Below are 22,272 nucleotides of genomic sequence, written 5' to 3' on the forward strand. Positions count from 1 at the left end.
TGGTGAGTTTTAATTAATTAAGTCATTCTTTGAAGAATACTCAACCATTCATTCACAAGTATGGATCTTTAAACCAAGACATCTTCCATGAGAAGGGCTCCAACTTTTAGGAGAAGATATCGTGGGATCTTTGATATGAGATGTTCCTCAAGAAAATCTTTAATTCAAAGGGAGCCAAACGACTAAATGAATTTTTGAGGAAGGTGAGGTCAAAAGGGACCGACCTTCATGGATTGATGAGGATGTTTGAGATGGTCTTCAAACTTATTGGAAGAGTGATGTGTTCCTAAAATTGTCCTCTTAAAACTAGGTCAATCGAAGTTTAGCAAGAGGAAAAGCAGTCAACACCTCATACCGTAAAGCTCATGTGATGTAGCGCTTGAGCTTGTAAGTAATAAAATCAATTTTTTTGTAAATCTTTAATTATTTAAATTGTCAAATTTACTCAAATTTACTCAAATCTTTAATTTTTTTGTGTTCCTAAAAGTGTGGAAATATTGAGTTTTAACTTTGCCTAGGTATTATTTTCTTAAACCAAAGCATGTTAGTACTCAAATAATAAACTTGAATCAATCTTTAACTTTTGATTCCATACTCAAACTTAAATCAATATTTGGCCATCAAAGGTTGGTGCATAAAGAATTGCACTAAATAAGTCATCTAGAGATATTAAATGAATTCGCTAGATCATGTAGATGCATGAATGGACTTAATGGACTTTGCTGATAAATGAATAAACTTAGGAAGATGGACTATGAATCGAATACTTTAAAGGCATTTATGATTCAGAAGCTTGATACTACAAATGATCAATCCGTTAGTGCCATCATTCGACCGTATATTCGCAACTATGGTGAAGATTTGTATGAAGAATCATTAGACGAAGATTGATCATGTAGTGTTAATAGAAGTAGTCTCGAACATATATTTGTTTGCACATGTTCTTCAATGTATTTCAAGTTTTTGGTGCTGTTTTTTTTTTGCATGCAGGGGTGTCTTTGAAGTGCATACAAAAGAAAAGGGAAGTGTTTCTCTCTATCTTTCTATCTCTTTTTGTGTATTAGCATTTCTTTTGTTGGAAACGTTGTGTTGAATATAGAATGTGAATTTTTTTGGAAACATCTATTTTAAATTATTAAATTTTGTTATCTAATATTGCTTCTACTTCTCTAGTGATTGATGCACAAAGCAAAGTCGAAGAGATTATTTAGAGTTTTTATGTACTTCTAGAGAGGAAGGTGATTATTACTTTCTACTTATAACTTGGTGTCTTCCATCAGTGTGTACTTTATCTAATTTATGTTCTCTTTGCAGTCTTTCTTGGCAGGGACCAGGAAACATAAGTATGAGAAAATTAGTGAAAAAAGGTTTCTACATCGATTCAAGTAAGTTAAATTGTTATGCAGTCTTTTTAGTGCTTATATTATCTAATCCTTCACGACCTATATTAAGAATTTACTTATTGCAAACCTTGTGTCAAGGTTATTCAATAGAAATTGTATCATACTTCCGATTTGATTACGTATTTGATGGGACCATCTTGAAATATCAGCGATCACAGCTTGCCACGCCTCCACAACCATCGTAAGTGTTATTCTTTCATCTGAAATGGATGAAACTCATAGATTGCTATGAAGTCCGGATGCGGATACGAGGATCTCGTTAATAAAAAAAATATAAAACACGGACATGACTATATATATTTTATAAATTAATATAATAATATAAATTTAAAATGAGAAGTATAATTTATATTTATTTAAATTTAGTATTTTCAATCCAAAAAAAAGACATAAATCTATTAAAACAAAATGATATATCATAGTCACTCCCCATTGAGAAAATCAATCTTTACGTCTGACTCATCCAAAGATAAATCAATAACATCAAGAAATTCACTGTCATCGAATATATATATATATATATATATATATATATATATATATATATATATATATATATATATATATATATATATATATATATATATATATATATATCGTATAACGGCGAAGAATAAAAATTCAGAAACATCTAAAAAAATAAAATAATAATTTATAATAGAAGATGGAGAAGATGAAAAAATCATGTGAAAATCATAGCAACGGTGTGCGGTGAAGATGAAAAGAACTAGAGAAAATAAAAATAATTGTTGTGGAGACAGGAGAGTAGAATATAAAAAAATAATGAGTCATAATTATGTTATTTTTATAATTAGGAAGTGGAATATAGAAGATAAAAAAACTATTTCTTTCTTTTCTAATTTTAAAAACTTTTTTTTTAATTTTGAAATTTTTTAAATTTGACCGTATCTTTTATTTGAAATAAGGTGTCACATCTATTACGATTAAATTTTTTTTTTACACTTCAAAAATGTGACAGATACATACATTTGTATCAGAGACGTGTCCAATACAGCATATAACTTATGTGATCTTGTATATTTCAAATTAGTAAAAGATACTTCAAAATATGAATTAAAAAAGTTATCCAGAAGCATATAATTTAGGTGATCTTGTATATTTCTTTTGTAATAAATCATTCGATATTCCTCTTGTATCAAATTAAAAACACAACAATATTCTCCGAACAAAAAGGTCATGCAAGTTGTTGATGTTGGCATTATTGGCATATATTTAGCAATACAGTCAGTACATGTATCAGTTGCTTGTTGATTACTCATGTCAATGTTCCTTTCATTTTTTTATTCAAAGTGCATTTCATTTCAATTTTAACTACATGAAAATTGTTGAGTTTTGTTGAATTTTGACTCATAGATAATGCCAGGTAGTATTATTTTAAGAGTATTTTGTAATCTTGATCATTAGTATATATATATATATATATATATATATATATATATATATATATATATATATATATATATATATATATATATATATATATATATATATATATATATATATATATATATATATATATATATATATATATATATATATATATATATATATATATATATATATATATATATATATATATATATATATATATATATATATATATATATATAACACTGAAATTTTAAGGTATGAAAATTTTAGAATATCAATAAGGTGGAATTATAGATGATCTATAGTCGCAGACATTGGTAAAATGACTCAACTATGTGATAAAAGTATTTGCGTGTTTCTCTCTATTGTGATATGTATTCATGTTATTATTCTAAAAATTGGTATCAGATGACGCTTAATCCTAGAGGTGCGAAATTCGAAATGACTAGGTTTGACGGAACGAGCAATTTTGGTTTATGGCAAAGGATGGTTAATGATCTATTGGCTTAGCATGGTTTACAAAAAGCTCTTTGTGGTGAGAAACCGACAAACATCTCAATTCTTGATTGCAATAAGATAAAGGAGAAGGTTTCAGGTTTGATAAGACCTTTATGTTTCTGATGACGTGATGAATCATATGTCGGACCTTAGAGCTCTGAAGGATGTCTGGAAAGAATTGGAAAATCGGTACATGTCCAAGACGCTCATGAACAAATTGTTCATGGAGCAGTGTCTTTATAACCCTAAGATGCAGGAAGAAGGTGATTTTCAGGCTCATGTCGACACGTTCAATAACATCCTCGCTTATTTGACACGACTTGGTGTGAAGGTTGACAATGAGGATAAAGCCATTATTTTGTTCCGATCTTTACCAAGCTCTTATGGTCACTTTGTTACCACTCTCACATACTGGAAGGAATAAATCATGTTGGATGTTATTTCTTTTATCCTTTTGCAACACGCATAACGTCGTCAAAGTGTAGAGGAAGGTGTAGGAAGTCTAGGTGAAGGTTTGTTTTATGAAGGAAGGTCAAGACCGTGGCAGAGACAAGGGTAAGGTAGTGGGTTCTAGAAAGAAGAGGAGGTTCGAGTCCAAGGACATAAAAACAGCATAATGTTATGGTTTCAAGAAAATTGACCATTGGAGGAGGGGTTGTCCAAACAAGTCAGGGAACAATAGTTCAACAAATGTAGTTCAGCCTGATGGCTCATGCAATGAAGTGGATTTGCTTTGCATTTCATCTGCAAAGTACATTGATACATGTATCCTTGAATCTAGGTGTTTCTACCCTATAAAGTCGCACAAGGAGTGGTTCAACTCTTTTAAATCAGGTGATTTTAGTTTTGTCTATTTAAGTGATGATAAAACTTATACCATCACTGGAAAAGGGAAAATTAAAATTGCTTTGGATGATGTTGGTGTGCGCATGTTGAGTGAGGTACGTTATGTTCCAAAATTGAGGAAGAATTTGATTTCTCTTGGTAATATTCAAGCGAATGGTTATTCATTTTGTTCATATGGAGATAAAGACATGATAAGCATTAACAATGATGCAATGACAGTGATGAGGGTAAGGAGGGTTGCAGGAAACATTTATAAGTTGTTATGGAGCACAATTATGGGTGATGTAGCATCTGTTGAAACTGATAATGATGCAATAAACTATGACAGATGTGCTTGGGTAATCTAACTGAATGTGGGATGATGAAACTACATAAGAGGAATTCACTGAAGGGTGTTCACAGTTGCACAATTGGATTGTGCAAGTATTTTATTCTTGGGAAACAATGTAGAGTTAGTTTTAAGACTAGGAAACACAAGACTAAGGGAATCTTAGACTATGTCCATTCTGATGTCTGGGGCCTACAAAAGAGCCCTTCGTTGGAGGTTTCAGGTACTTTGTGACATTCACTGATGATTTTTCTCATAATGTCTGAGTTTATTTTATGAAATATAATATGAGATATTCCCCAAGTTCAAATTATGGAAGGTAGAGGTTGAAAACCAGACAAGGGGAAATAAAGTATTTGCATTCTGATAATAGAACTGAATACACAGACAAGAAGTTCATGCATTTCTGTAAGGAGAATGGAATTCAAAGGAACTTTTATGTGAGGAAGAAACCACAGTAAAATGGTGTTGTAGAGAGAATGAACAGGAATTTGGAGGAGAAGGAAATATGCCTTCGATTAAATGTTGGCCTTTCAAAAGGTTTATGGGCAGCAACGCTCAATATGGCATGCTACCTAGTCAACATATCACCAAGGGCTTCATTAGATGGAAAAGTTGCATAGGAGGTGTGGACAGGTAACCCTATTGATCTGAGTAATTTGAGGATTTTTTGGTTACACTAAAGGTCTTGACACCAAGTCAAAACATTACATCTTTATTGACTACAATAAAGGTGTGGAGGGGTACAAATTGTAGGATCTGGTTAAGAGGAAGGTATCGGTCAGTAGAGATGTTGTATTTGATGAGTAGTCGATGTTGAAATAGTCAGATATGATAGTTGTGTCATATACCGAGGTAGAAAATTCTATTCAGGACAAGATTCAAGTGGACATTGAGGAGCCATCAGTGAGTCCAAGGCAGATTATAGCCCAACAGCAGGATGAACCAGGATTAGATTCAGGTGGAGTGCAAGATTCATGTGGAGTACAAGACTACACACTTGTGGGTGATAGAGAGCCTTATCGTATTACACCTCTAGTGAGATATGGGTTTGAAGACTTAATAACATATGCTCTTCTTACCATTTTAGGAGACCCTTTGAATTTTTGAGAGGTATGGTTGGCCAGGAGAAAGACAAGTGGATGAGTGCTATGGTGGAGGATATGGAGCCCCTGAAAAAGAATGAGATATGGGATCTTGTTCAGCTACCACATGGAAAGAGAGTTATTGGTTGCAAGTGTATGTACAAGAAACACCCAGCAGTAACAAAAAAAGAAGGGGAAAAGTTCAAGGCTCGCCTAGTTGCAAAAGGGTACTCACAGTAGAATGGGATTGATTATGATTAGATTTTCAATTCGGTGGTTAGACACACTTCTAGCAGGGAAGTATTGGCCCTGGTAGCCAACAGGGATATGCATTTAGAACATATGGATGTGAAAATAACTTTCCTCCATGGTAATCTAAAGGATCAAATCTACATGGAGCAGCCTTAGGGTTTTGGTGATACTAGACATGGCAGACTTATTTGCAAATTGAAAGATCTTTATATGGCTTGAAGCAATATCTAAGGCAGTGGTACAAGTGTTTTGATTCATACATGCTTCAGATTGGCTATATAAGGTGTAATTATGATTTTTATGTTTATGTGAAAACCCTTTATGATGGCTCTTTTATCTTCCTGTTACTTTATGTTTATGATATATTTATTCATGCCAACCATTTGCATGATATAAATGAGTTGAAGAGCAAGTCGGGTAAGGAGTTTGATATGAAGGATTTGGGTGATACAGAGAAGATTCTTGGGATGGAGAGGATCTAATAAATTATGGTTGTCTCAGAAAAATTATGTTGAAGGTGTTTTGAGCAAATTTGACATGAGCAAAGAAAAACTTGTGAGCACTCCATTGGCGAATCATTTTAAGCTCTCTTTGAAACAATATCTGAAGACAGACTCAAAGATAAAAGTCACGTATAAGATTCCTTATGCCAATGTAGTTGTTTGTTTGATGTATGTTCAAGTTTGCACTAGATGGAGTTTGGAACAAGCAGTTAGTAAAGTGTGCAAGTTCATGTCCAATCCAGGGAAGCATCATTGGGAAGTAGTTAAAGGGATCCTAAGGTACTCGAAGGGTACAACAGATCATGGTATCATGTTCATCATGAAGTAGGATATTCCATCAATTATGGGATATGTGGATTCTGATCATGCAAGTGATTTTGATGATAAGAAGTCTACAACAGGGGTGTGTCTTTATTCTTGCGAGGGGATATATGTTGGAAATCGTCAGTTTAATCCATAGTATTTATGTCTGCAACTAAGGCCGAATACATGGCAGTGGCTAAAGCTTCTAAGGAAGCATTGTGGCTTACAAGGTTAGTGAAAGAGTTAGGTGTTAAGCAAGCTAGAATTTAGTTGCATTGTGATAGTCATACTGATATCTATTTGGCGAACAATCAGGTATATCATACTATGACCAAGCATATGATGTGAGGTTCCACAAGATCAGGGAGTTGGTGGCATCCAAACAGATATTACTTCATAAGGTTCACACTTTAAAGAATGCAGTTGATATTTTGACCAAGTCAGTCACTAGTGACAAGTTCAAACACTGTTTAGACTTGTTACATGGTTCTTAGTGTTATGCAGTGGCTACACACCCCTAGTTGCTAGGGTATGACATTATTCATTTAATCTCCATATAGGATTTGATATTCTCCAAGGTGGATATTGTTTATTTTTGGCTCATAGGTAATGTCAAGTGGGCAAGGACCGGAGCCGTGGAGCGGAAACGGGTCTTGCCCTTGCATTTGGCCCAAGTGTTTGTTAGGGGCGACTGGGGTATGTGGGAGTGCGGGGGGTAAATGTCCCTGCGGTAGGGTTTAGGGGTATTATTGTAATCTAGATCATTAGTATCCCTATATATATTTGTAACATTGAAACCCTAAGGTAAAAAATTCAAAATATGAATAAGACGGATCTACAGTTGCTATATAGTCGCATACGTAAGCATTTTGACCGAATTGCATGAACAAAGTCTTTGTGTATTTCTCTCTACTTTGATTTGTATTTGTGTTACTGTTCTAACACAAATCAATATAAATCAATTAATATAAGTTTATATTTGATGTTACTTTTTTTTGTGCTAAGTCTTTGAACCATGTTTCACTATGTTCAAGATTCAACTTCTAACCAAGTGACTTCACAGGAAACAGTCATATTTGGTTTTACTTTTAAATCATTTTGAATTAGTTTTCAGAACTAATTATGAATATATAAAATTAATTTTCACATATTTATTTTCTTTCGAAGTTATGATTTATATTCTACTCGAAATTAAGATTTGTAGTTTTTGATCCTACTTATATATATATATATATATATATATATATATATATATATATATATATATATATATATATATATATATATATATATATATATATATATATATATATATATATATATATATATATATATATATATATATATATATATATATATATATATATATATATATATATATATATATATATATATATATATATATATATATAATCAATTTGTATAAATGTATTCATATACGATATTTACAAAAATTTGTCCAAATAATACAACGCAAGGTCTATGTGTAATATTTTATATTATTAATTAATGTTAAAATATAGATTTGGATTTAGGTCATAGGCTTAGTAAGTTTAGGTCACAATTTTTTTTAAATCTTTTTTCTTCTTTGCCGACAATATTGTTTCCCTTACCATCCATCTCAATTAGCCACTGTTGGTCCTCCTCTCCTCCTCCACCATGACTGTTCGTGGCCCTTCCTCTCTTAAAAAATCTCTTAATAATCAACCTTTTCACCCTCTTCTCAATGCATCTCTCTCCACATGTTTTCACTCAACCATTATCCTTAATCGAATTCTCTTTCCAACCCATCACACTCTCTTGAAATAACTATCCATGCACAACATGACATCTTTAAACCTCACAAACTCTTTAGTCTACATACATCTTCTTCAACTATCATTCCTCATTTTCCTACCAATCTCATTTATGCATATCCTAATTAAAAAATGGTCAAGAAAGACGAATATGATGCTCTTATTGAAAATAAGACGTTAGATTTAGTGTCACATTCCCCTAATTCTAACATTATTTGAAGTTTGTGGATTTTATACATAAGAAAAAAGGTGATTGTTGTATTGATAGTTACAAAATTCAGTTATTAGGGGATGGTTATGATCACAAACTCGTGTAGAACATGGTAAAACTTTCAATCCAATAGTCAAATTGGCTACTATACAGACGATACTAATTCTTCTTCTTTCAAAATCACGGTGTTTTCACCAATTAGATGCCAAAAATATCTTCTTGCAGGAAAATCTTGATAAAACTGTGTACATTCACCAACCTTCGAGTTTTCGTAATCCTAAATACCCTGATTATGTGTGCTTGTTATATAAGTCTATGTATGATCTCAAACAAGCACTTCATGCTTAATACCATAATTTTATTGATTTTGATTCTACATTGGGCTTTTCTCACAGTGTCTCTGATCATTTCTTGTTTATTTGTAATCATGGAAATGACACAACTTTATTTTTTTCTATGTGGATGATATCATTCTTACCACATCTTTAGACACTCTTCATTAATCTGTCATGCCTAAACTGAACTCCGAGTTTTCTATGAAAGATTCGGGTCTCCTGATTTATTTTTGGGGTATCTCTGTTACACATTATTCAAAAGATATTTTTCTCTCACCAACATAAATATGTTGATTTATTTTTAAGAGAGATGACATATCTTCTTGAAAACCATCTTCTTCATTAGTGGACACATGCAAAACTTGGTGTATCCTCAGGAAACTCATTTCATGATCCAACCAAATATCACAATATTGTCGGAGCCGTGCAGTATCTAAAATTCACAAGACCAAATATCTCTTATGTTGTTCAACATGTATGTCTATTTATGCATGATCCAATAATGCAACATATGACTGTCTTAAAGCATATTATTTACAATCTTAAAAGTATAATTACTTTTGGTGTGCATCTCTCTCTCTCTCTCTCTCTCTCTCTCTCTCTATATATATATATATATATATATATATATATATATATATATATATAAATTTAATCTCTTGGTTTGTGAAATGACATTCAAATATGTTTCGCTTGAGTGTTAAAGGAGACTATAATGGGGTTGCTAATGTGATTTTTGAATTTTGTTGGCTTAGAATCTTCCTTTTAGATCTTCGGCGTCTTGTCATGAAGGCTAGTTTTGTTGGGGATACAAATTGGGTGGTCAAAAGGAGGGAGCATTATATATTTTTGGGGTTTTTCTTTAAGAGCAACACACTTTGTGAGAGACACACCACATACTTGATAACACCAAAACACACCGCATATTTGGCTCGACTTGCACATGTTTTATTGTCGTTTTTCTTTCATTTCTAGTATTATGTTGGTATTTTGTCTGGATTTCAGGTACTTAATCATGTGAGAGTCGTACGCGAAGAAATGAGGCAAATCAGATGAAAAACATAGAAAAGGCGTGTTTTGCACTCACGACGTCCAGCATGGCGTTTGCCATGGAGGTAGCTGATAACATGAAATTATATCACATTTTAAGACTTAATTTAATTAGATTATATTATCATTTACTTTAATTTATCCCATTTTATCAGATATTATGCAGTATTTCTTTTCTATTTACATCAGGTACCCATTTTGAAGCAAAAGTGAAAAAGGGAAGAAAAGGAGGTGTAAAAAGCAATAAAAAGAAAACAAATAACCAAGACCAAGCCCAGCCCAAAAGGAAGCGCAAGTTGCCCCTGTGACGGGCGTCACAAGGGTTGTGACGAGCGTCACGCGAAGTAGCCTTGTGACGGACGTCACACATGGTGTGACGAGCGTCACACCAGTCCACTAGCTTTTTGGCGCAAGTTACGCTCTCAGAAGAATGGAAGTAACGTTGAGGATTTCGTGTCCTATTCTCAAGCCGTGTATTTAGCCATGCTGAAGACTCGTAGGAAACGCAAGGCAGTTACCAAGGCTATCATAAATAGCCATCTCCTCTCTTTGCCGGACACAAGTTTTTGCACGCTCAGTTTTGCGAAAGCTCTGCCAAATTTTCCTTTCACGCCTTTGCTTATTTTTCTTCCTTTCCAGCATTGTTCATTTTATTTATTTCTTTTGCAAGCTTTACTTTCCCTTTTCCCTTGCAATTTATCTTTCCCGTTTTTAGCTTTTAGATCTTTTTCGCATAATAGTTTCTACACCGGAAACTACTGTGCAGCTTTATACCGGATTTAACCTTACGTTATATTCGAGTTTTATTTCCTTGATTTATTTTACGGTTTAATTGAAGAATCCAAGAACAAATCCTACCGGCTTGTGGTGGAGTGTTCAAGACCATTGTATTACGCATTCAGGTTCTTTAATTGCTATTTAATTTTGTATGTTTTATTCTATTGTTTATTCATATTGCCTGCCTGGAATGAGTCTGTTTATGCATGATATAAATTCTTGTTTATTTAGCATGTCTGGCTAATTTGCCTAGGTATCGGTATGTAAAGTAAGCAGAATAAGGGATCGAGACTGAGTCGGTTTATCTAAACTTAAAATCAAAATCAATCTTTTTATGGTCTCAACTTACAGGTTTAATAACAAGATTTTTTACAAAAGTAAAAGACATAGAGAAGTTAAAATCAATAGAGCGAGAGTTTGAGATTTTAACTGGACAGTGTAAGTTAGGCATTAATTCTAGATCAGGGCGAGAGCAAGTTTTAGAGTTAATTAAATTCTGACCTTTTCCAAAAAGTATTTTTAAAGATTGAATGTGAGGACGAGAGTTAAGCATTTGGATTTAATTATATAACCTAAGTCAACAGAGCGAGAGTTTGAGATAAGGGTGTTTAAAACGGTCAGTATTTTCTTAAAAAGAGTTTCTGCAACTTTATTGTTTTCAAAATATGGTTTTTGACTTAATTATAAGTGACAGCAACATTAATATAAAATCATGGTTTATTCAACAGAGCGAGAGTTTGAGATAGAACCTTTAACCAATAAAGTTAACCGAAACGATTCATTTTAAAACCAAGAAACCGACAAAGACTTGATTCCCTAGTTTTGACGAATTACATACCGATATCCGTTTTATTAATATTTAATCTAGACATTAGTTTAGCTCTTAGTTTTTCCCCAAACAATCAAACATCTTCACCTTAGATTTACGTAGTAACTTTAGATAACGGTATATCGATTCATAAGTCCCTGTGGGATCGATATCTTTTAAAACTACGCGATAGAACTGTGCACTTGCAGTTTGTATCCCATTCTCGACTCACCCAGTCGAGCGATCAAGTTTTTGGCGCCATTGCCGGGGACTTTTATTCAATCGATATCGTAACTCTTCCGTTACGCTGTAGAGACTAAGGTTTCTTTTTCTTCTATTTTCTTTCTTTCGTTGATTTGTATGCCACGCACTCGCTCTCAAGGCGAACCGCTCTATTTACGAATCAACGACATCGAACTATATCTCCGAGTCTTACGACGAATTCGGGAATATCGTGCTGAAAACAATCTCCCTCCTATAGACCTTCCTGATCTCAAAGATTTTCCTTCTTTAACCGAGATGGCAGAACCAGCTCGTGCTCTTAGAGATTACGCCGCTCCATCGCAAGATGAACCGCATTCAAGTATTGCTCCGCCCGCAATCGAAGCAAACAACTTTGAACTTAAACCTTCGTTGTTGCAGGCTGTGCAACAAAACCAATTCTCTGGAAATCTTACCGAAGATCCAAACCTTCATTTATCCGTATTTGTCCAATACGCTGATACTGTTAAAGCTAATGGTGTCACTTCAGAGGCAATTCGACTTCGTCTTTTTCCTTTCTCATTAAGAGATAGCGCTAGAAGATGGCTTCAATCTCTTCCTTCCAACTCAGTCACCACATGGAACGAGTTGAAGAAAGTTTTTCTTGCCCGATATTTTCCGCCAAGCAAAACAGCTATGTTAAGAGCCCAGATAAACGGATTTAAACAGAAAGACAACGAGTCTCTTTTCGAAGCATGGGAAAGATACAAAGACATGATGAGACTTTGCCCACACCATGGTTTGGAAGACTGGTTAGTAATTCACACATTTTATAATGGTCTCTTATACAATACAAGGTTAACAATAGACGCCGCTGCAGGTGGTGCACTAATGAACAAACCTTATGCTGATGCTTACCAGCTTATCGAGAGCATGGCCCAAAACCACTATCAGTGGGGAACCGAACGAACAACAGTGGAAAAACCTCAACCGAAAACTGGCATGTACGAGATAAGTAACCTTGATCACGTCAATGCAAAAGTGGATGCTTTGGTCCAGAAGATTGAAAGTTTAAACGTATCGCCTCCCGCAGCCGTGGTTGCTATAACTCAGAATTGCGAGGTCTGTGGAATCCAAGGCCACACTCCTGCGGAATGTCAACTCTTGACTGGAATCCAAACAGAGCAAGTAAACTATGCTCAAGGAAGCCCCTATTCGAATACCTATAACCCAAATTGGAAGAACCATCCAAACTTCTCATATAAGAGTAATAATGCTTTATACGCACCTGGACAGTCTCCAAATCAAGCCCCATCTATACCTCCAGGATATCAGAAACCGAATCCTAACAATAATACCCCTAGAAAATCCAACTTGGAAATCATGATGGAAAACTTTATAGCTTCCCAACAACAAACCAATAAAGATTTCTTAAACCAGAACATACACACTGGCGAACAACTTAAACAACTAGCAAGCAAAGTAGATGCCCTGGCTACCCATAACAAAATGCTGGAAACGCAAATATCTCAAGTAGCTCAACAACAAGCACCTACTGCTGCACCAACTGGTACATTCCCTGGACAGCCCCAACCCAATCCGAGAAGCCAAGCTCATGCAATTATATTGAGAAGTGGAACGGAAGTGGAAGGACCGTCTGACCCAAGGATAGAAAACCAAAACCCTGAGAAATCCATTGAGGAAAGTGAACCTAAGGAAAAGGAAGAGAGTAATAAGGAAACCCTAAAAAAGAAGGAACCTTATGTACCTCCACCACCTTACAAACCACCTATACCTTACCCTCAAAGGCTTGTTAAAACCAAAGATGTAGGCCAATTTAGAAAATTTGTTGATCTCCTTAAACAATTAAACGTTACAATTCCGTTTACCGAAGCTATTACGCAGATGCCCTCATATGCTAAATTCTTAAAAGAAATTCTTTCTAATAAGAGGAAACTTGAGGATAGCGAAACCGTTACACTCCCTGCCGAATGTAGCGCTATAATCCAAAACATGCCCCCTAAACTCAAGGATCCGGGTAGCTTCTCTATACCCTGTCACATAGGAAAATTTGTCATCGACAAAGCCTTATGCGATTTAGGAGCCGGAATTAGCATTATGCCCTTATCCATATGTAAGAAACTAGAGATGGGAGAATTAAGACCGACCAAAATGTCTGTGCAATTAGCAGATCGTTCCATCAAATATCCTGTAGGAATCCTTGAAAACGTTCCCGTACGCATAGGTCAGTTTTACATTCCCACTGACTTCACAATTATGGACATTAGAGAAGATGATATGACACCTATTATACTAGGAAGACCATTCTTAGCAACTGCCGGTGCAATCATAGACGTAAAACGAGGACGACTCACCTTCGAAGTAGGTGAAGAAAAAATTGAATTCATTATTTCCCAATTCTTGAAAGCACCTGCAATAGAAGATACATGTTACTTCATGGATATCATCGATGAATGCATAAAAGAAGCAGAGTCAGGAGAAGTCAAACCATCAGACTATCTTTTAGAGGACAAATCTAAACAATGCCTAGCAATAACACCAGATCCTACGCAGTGTCTTAACAAACCAACCTCTGATTTGAAAACACTTCCCAAAAATCTGAGATATGAATTCCTAGACTTAGAACTTGAACGACCTGTGATAGTTAATGCAGATCTAGGAAGACTCGAAACAGAAAAACTCCTACATATCTTAAGAAAATATCCAACTGCACTAGGATACCACATCACCGATCTTAAAGGAATAAGCCCTTCTATTTGTATGCACCGCATCATGTTAGAAGAAGACTGTAAAACCTCTAGGGAACACCAGAGAAGACTAAATCCGATCCTAAGTGAGGTAGTAAAGAAAGAAATAACCAAGTTATTAGAAGCAGGTATTATATATCCTATATCTGACAGCAAATGGGTTAGTCCTGTACACGTTGTACCCAAGAAAGGAGGCATAACCGTTATTGAAAACGAAAAAGGAGAAACTATAACTAAACGAATCGAATCGGGATGGAGAATGTGCATTGATTATAGGAAACTAAACAAAGCAACCCGAAAAGATCATTTCCCTTTACCATTCATTGACCAAATGTTAGAACGATTAGCTAAACATTCACATTTCTGTTATTTAGACGGTTATTCAGGCTTCTTTCAAATACCAATTCACCCTGATGACCAAGAAAAGACAACATTCACATGCCCTTTTGGTACCTTCGCGTATAGACGAATGTCGTTTGGTCTGTGTAATGCCCCTGCAACTTTTCAAAGATGCATGATGGCAATATTCGCCGACTTTCTCGAAAACATCATGGAAGTATTTATGGATGACTTTTCTGTATACGGACAAAGTTTCGAAGAATGCCTTGAAAACCTGGAAAGAGTTCTGGAGCGATGTGTAAAAGTAAACTTAGTACTTAATTGGGAAAAGTGCCACTTTATGGTACAAGAAGGAATTGTTTTAGGACACATCATCTCGAACAGAGGAATTGAAGTAGACAAAGCCAAAATAGAGGTAATCGAAAATCTTCAACCCCCAAGAACCGTGAGAGAAGTACGAAGCTTTCTAGGACACGCCGGTTTTTACCGACGATTCATCAAAGACTTCTCTAAGATAACCAAACCCTTAACCGGACTGTTGATGAAAGATGCTGAATTCATATTCGACGATAACTGTTTAAAAGCATTTCAAACTCTTAAACAAGCATTGATCTCCGCACCCATTATGCAGACACCAGACTGGAATGAACCATTCGAAATAATGTGCGATGCCAGTGATTATGCTGTAGGTGCTGTTTTAGGACAAAGAAAGGATAAAAAGCTTCACGTTATATATTACGCTAGCAGAACCCTGGATGAAGCACAGATGAATTATGCCACAACCGAGAAAGAACTCCTAGCAGTGGTATTTGCGCTAGATAAATTTCGTTCTTACTTGGTAGGAGCCAAAATAATAGTTTACACTGATCACGCTGCTATCAGGTACCTTTTAACAAAAAAGGATGCTAAACCTAGACTCCTAAGATGGATCTTGTTACTACAAGAATTCGACTTAGAAATCAAGGACAAGAAAGGAACTGAAAACGTAGTAGCAGACCACCTCTCTAGACTTGAGAACCTTGAACCAGAAAGAACATCCATTAATGATGATTTCTCGTATGATAAACTCATAGCTACTTTGGAAGAGAACAACTCCGACATGCAAGTAGAAACCACCTTAGCTATATCTGTCATACCATGGTACGCTGATCTAGTCAATTATTTAGCTGCCGGAATAGTTCCACCTACTTTATCTTACCAGCAGAAGAAACGATTCTTCCACGACATAAAACACTATTACTGGGATGATCCCTTACTTTTCAAAAGAGGCCCCGATGGTATTTTCCGTCGATGTATACCCGAAGAAGAGGTAGAAAATATAATCCAACACTGTCACTCTGCGCCTTATGGTGGACACAAAAGTACATCCAAGACCTGCTCTAAAATCCTACAAGCTGGCTTTTATTGGCCAACTATATGGAAGGACGTACATGCGGCTATTAAGGAGTGTGACAGATGTCAACGCACGGGAAACATATCTAGACGTGACGAGATGCCACAAAAAGGTATTTTGGAAGTAGAGATTTTTGACGTGTGGGGGATAGACTTCATGGGACCCTTTCCATCCTCTTTCGGTAACAAATACATACTCGTGGCAGTTGACTACGTATCAAAATGGATCGAAGCTATAGCTTCTCCAACAAATGACACCCGAGTAGTAACTAGACTCTTTAAAAATATAATATTTCCGAGATTTGGCATCCCAAGAATAGTAGTCAGTGATGGTGGATCACACTTTATATCCAAGGTACTCGAAAAACTACTACTTAAATATGGAGTGAGACATAGGATAGCAACACCTTACCACCCTCAAACCAGTGGACAAGTGGAAGTATCTAACAGAGAAATCAAGCAAATACTAGAAAAAACGGTCGCCACTTCAAGGAAAGATTGGTCATTGAAATTACCAGAAGCTTTATGGGCATACCGAACTGCTTATAAAACTCCCATAGGGACGACCCCATTTAAGCTCATTTATGGAAAATCCTGTCACCTCCCGGGAGAATTAGAACATAAAGCCTATTGGGCTATTAGAAATTTAAATTTGAATTATAAAGCCGCCGGTGAAAAGAGAATCCTTGACATAAACGAATTAGAGGAACTCAGAAGAGACGCCTATGAAAATGCCAAAATCTATAAAGAAAGAACAAAACAATGGCATGACAAGCGTATATCAAGGAAAGTCTTCAAGCAAGGCGACGCAGTACTTTTATTTAACTCTAGACTAAAGTTATTCCCGGGAAAACTACGATCCAGATGGTCAGGACCTTTTCATATCACTAAAATCTTTCCCAGTGGAGCGGTAGAAATAAAAGGACAATCTACAGAACCGTTCACCGTAAACGGGCAACGTCTGAAACATTATCACTATGCGGAAACCAACGAGGATTCGCAAATTCTACACTTAGACGAAACGCCCCCAGGACTCATAGACTATATTTAACAGTTTCTTTGTCGAGCTTGCGACATTTAAACAAAGCGCTTAGTGGGAGACAACCCACAAATTAATCTGTTATTTTATTATTCTATTATTATTATCATTTCTCTATTTTTCTCTTAATTATTCTTTTAATTTCTATTTAGTATTCATTATTGATTTATTCAAAAAGAAAAAAATATATCTATATATAATAATAATAATTCTTTTCTTCTTTCGGCATTTGGCCAAATCCTGACTTAAACTCATGTTTCTTTTCTCTAGTTAACACTAACCAGATGGGACATTTTGATCGTATGGGTATCAAGTTCAGAGGAATGGCTCAGAAACGAAAGTTTGAAGAACTAGCCGCTAGAGAGATGCTACCTAGTTTATATGCTGATGATTGGGCTATGACTGCCCTTGGACTGAGACAGAGTGTCCTGTTTTTGCTGAATCAGATAGGATGGGAGACCTCCCCTATCCTGAGACATTTCACCACCTACCGGAGACTCACACTAGAATTCCTTAGTTCATTAATCTATCTACCTAGCCATGGAAAAGGAATTAGCAGAGGTTTTATCCAGTTCAGAATGTTCAATATGGAGTACCAATTTAATATTAGAGACTTCACCAACCTTTTGGGTTTTCCTACCTCCTTTGATACATTCACTGTAAGCCAGGAAGAACTTTTTGAATATAGAGAGCTAGAACACTTTTGGGGTAAGCTGACTGGAAATGATGAGCCCGAAGAACATGAGTTTCTCTCTGGAAACATACATAACCCGGCTTTTCGCTATTTCCATAAGATCCTGACCCACACTTTATTTGGGAAGAAGCCAAATAGTACTTCAGTTTCACGTGATGAACTCTTCATCATATTTTGTGCTTCCCAGAACCGTCCAGTAAACGGTGCTACTTTTATGTTAGCTAATTTGGACCACCTTATCCAGGATGAGCGAGCACCCATTAGAATAGGCGGTTTGATCACTATGATAGGTAATGCTATTGGACTACGTCAGCCTATGCTTGACCTTAACCCTTTTTGTGGCATTACTACTATGAGTATACCCTTCCTCTTCAACACTATGTTTATAGCAAACATAGGGTCTGATGAGTTCGAGCTTATTATTGATAACCAGGTTCTCTGCCTATTCACCATGCCCGATCCTAGAACTAGTGTTCATAATCAAAGGAACTGGCTCTATAACCTGAATGAAACCCCAACTCCGGCTGGATCCACTGAATCCATCCAGGATTATGAGATTTGTGACGACTATGAGCACTATGTTGACCATATCTCTCTTGCTGAGTCTGACCCTCAGACACCTTCCGGCTACTATGATATTGATCCTCCTCCTCAGCCTGTCCTGACCGAAGAATCAGTCATGCCTGATCTCCGACATCATATGCTAGGAACAGATATTAAAACAGTCATTGAAGCCTTGATGTCAGAGCAAGACGCCCTTAGGGAAGATTTCCATAACTTGAGACTTGAAATCCTAGAATGCATGAGCAGAACGACAAGTCAGTTACGTATGTTACGGCATCATGTTAACTCTTTTGCTCCTTCGGCCAGAGATCCGAAGATAGATGGAATTTAGTTATATTTCTTTCTAAGTTATTTAGTTTTAGGCTAGATTTTTTTTCATTAATGTTGTTTGAATTCATGTTTATTTCTGTTTCATTTCATTATTTTCCTTCCCTGTAATACTTTATGATCAATTTTATTGAAGCTGTTTAATTAATTTTATTATGCAATGGCTATTATGCTCTACTGTTGTTACCTATTATTATTACTATACAAAGCAAGTAAGCGTGCACATTGCATTAAAACTGCAGACTAAACTGATCATAAGCAAAATAAAACATTAAAATACGCCAAAGTAATTCTGTGAAGCGCCACTGAAGCCTTGCCAAAAAGGAGGTGTGACGAGCGTCACACACGCCATGACGAACGGCACGCAAAACGCCTGTTACGAACGTCACACCCCTGTGACGAGCGTAACGCCCTTCAGACAAGTGAACGTTAAGGAGCCGTTGGAGACGAACGTTACACTTTGATTTTTTTACATTCCCCATTCATTTTTCATTTACCACACTTAATTACTTTTCAACCACTTTTTCTTTCTACCTTCCAACCCTTCTCCTATAAATACCTACCAAAACCTCCTTCATTCACCACAAAACAATTCTCTCATATCAAACACACTTCTTTTCCTTTCCAAATCATCCCTTCAAAAATTCATCACAATGGCGGGAAATCAAAATTTCGGAAATATCATCTTCCGATCCGGAGATGACAACTATCAGCAAGAGCAATTTGAGCGTTTCCAACAGCGAGGCGTCGCTCCCACCAGGTACCCCGATTTAACTTGTTTACAACAATTGGGCTTACTCCAAGGTATCGAGTGGATGCTCCGTAAAGCCGATTTAACCTTCCTTTGCACCCATAACCAACCCACCTACCCTTCCCTAACCTTAGAATTCCTAAGTTCTTACGACTACACCACTCCCGCCGGTGAAGGTGAATTTCTAACCGGTACGGCAACCTTCCGTATGTTCAACACCGAGTACTCTCTAACCCAACGCCAATTGAGTGTCATGCTACAATTTCCCACAGAAGGTCTGCTGCATGCCAGAATCCCTCCAACCTCAAACTGGAACACAGTTCTAGTTTTCGATCTTTTTAAGAAAATTTCCGGTATAAATACCTACAACTGGGAAGAACTCCTTCTCTCCCACATCCATAACCCCACCATCCGTTATTTTCTCCGTATCCTGCAAAACACACTTTTTGGAAGACCAAACAACAGTAAGGTTAACTCGAAGGAGTTATTTTTCCTCCAGTGCGTTTTCGAACCGGATACTAAGGTAAACGCCGCCTCTTTTCTCTTTCATCATATCCGCACCTTATGTGCTAGAGGCCGGCAACCCTTTATAATTGGTGGATTAATAACCTCCATAGCACTTGGCCTGAACCTAGGGGATAAACTCCAAACTTTAGAATCCCTACCTCCCCTGTCTATGGATATCAGCTATTGCCGCTCCAGCCGCCTGATTAAAAACAGAGTAGGCGGAGGCTATTATCTTATGGTGAACAACCAAGCAGTCCCGAGTGTTGTGCTACCCAATACCACCCTAATTGATGTCACAAACCCCGACCGCCACCTCTACGATCTTAGCGCTCCTGAAACCACCGAGCCTTCACAAACAAACCAGCAAACAGATGAGTTTGAAGAAATGGAACAAGGTGATCATCCGCCAACACAACAATCAGTCCCGCTAAACCCTTCCAGTAATGCAGCCGGCCCATCCTCCCAACGTCGTCGACGACGAAGGCCTGCGACCAACGATGACATTATGGATGCTATCGATGGTATGCAGGCACAGAATACAGAGATGATGCAGATGATGCGTCAAATGCAACAGCAACAGGACGCTCGGAATGCCATAACCGACCAGCGGTTTACTGAATTGTTCAACAGGTTCGACAACTTAGACATACGTCAAAGATCACCAGGTCCAAGAACCAGAGGCGGAAGGCAGCCTTAGTTGTTATTTTCTTTTTTTTTCCTTTCCATCTTGTATTTCACTTCCTTAAAACATTGAGGACAATGTTTAGTTTAAGTATGGGGGGGGGGGGAAACAATATTCTTTCCATTCTCAGTTTTTTTTCAAGTATGTTATTTTCCCTTTCATTGTTATTTCCCCTTCTTATTATGAAAAAAAAACAAAAAAAAAAAAAACAAAAACAAAAAAAAAAAAAAAAAAAAAAAAAAAAAATTATTATTATAATATATATTTATTTTAAGTTAAGTTCCTAAGTGTGAAAATTTTCTATTATCTATTCCCCTCAATTTCCTGAGCCATAACAAAAATTTTAACACACCCAATAAGTATAAAGGTTGCTTACTTTATAAAACTTGAGTGAGATCAAAACAAAACCATTACCGTAACAACGCTCTGAGAACCTCAATATGTTAGATCAGGATAAGTACCTATTATACCAATTCCTCGAACTTTTAGTTCTATGGCAACCCCAAGTAGTTTATACAGAAGTCAGCACCGTCTTAATAGCAAACTACGTGGAGAGCCGATGAATATAAGTGAATGATCCCCAAAGTAACCTAAAATATATAAAGATATCAAGAAATGCACTAATTAAATTAGGTGATCCTTACCAGATCATTTAATCTAAAGGTTGCAGATCATGCAAAAGCACAATACGAAAGATCCATTATGAGTTGGTTCAGTAGGAATCTGGTACTGAACTCGGTAGGGCGGACTACGGTCCGATCCCCCGCAATTTGCAATGGACTGAATAATGAAGTTATCCGACTTATGTACCAGAACTTCTAGCTAAAAGCGGATCATAATCACTAACCGGTTACTCCACTATGTGCGCGAAAAGATAAAGGGCTTAATGTGATTTCGCTAGAATGAAAACGGGTAAAATAAGACTAAAGGAACCAGGATAGCTATCATAGGGTACTTATAACTGATTGGCATAAAAGTAGGGTTATCTAAGTTGTAACGGTAGTTGTTGATGTCAAGATTAAACTCAAAATCCTCCTAAACAAAAATCCATTCGCAACCTAGTACGAATTGAGGTGTGCTTTGAAATTTCATCTGGCTAAAACTTTTAACAAGTTCTATACTGAATTTTGCTTGAGGACAAGCAAAGATTTAAGTATGGGGGAGTTTGATAACATGAAATTATATCACATTTTAAGACTTAATTTAATTAGATTATATTATCATTTACTTTAATTTATCCCATTTTATCAGATATTATGCAGTATTTCTTTTCTATTTACATCAGGTACCCATTTTGAAGCAAAAGTGAAAAAGGGAAGAAAAGGAGGTGTAAAAAGCAATAAAAAGAAAACAAATAACCAAGACCAAGCCCAGCCCAAAAGGAAGCGCAAGTTGCCCCTGTGACGGGCGTCACAAGGGTT

The 22,272-nt window shown here is 36.2% G+C and overlaps 1 pseudogene; it reads right to left on the minus strand.

Moving 5' to 3' along the window:
* Positions 1-12,491: 12,491 nt before the first annotated feature.
* On the minus strand, positions 12,492-12,591 carry LOC127089264 (uncharacterized; annotated as a pseudogene).
* Between the last annotated feature and the right edge of the window lie 9,681 nt (positions 12,592-22,272).

This window comes from Lathyrus oleraceus, chromosome 5 (assembly GCF_024323335.1).
Source record: "Lathyrus oleraceus cultivar Zhongwan6 chromosome 5, CAAS_Psat_ZW6_1.0, whole genome shotgun sequence".
Lineage (NCBI taxonomy): Eukaryota > Viridiplantae > Streptophyta > Magnoliopsida > Fabales > Fabaceae > Lathyrus > Lathyrus oleraceus.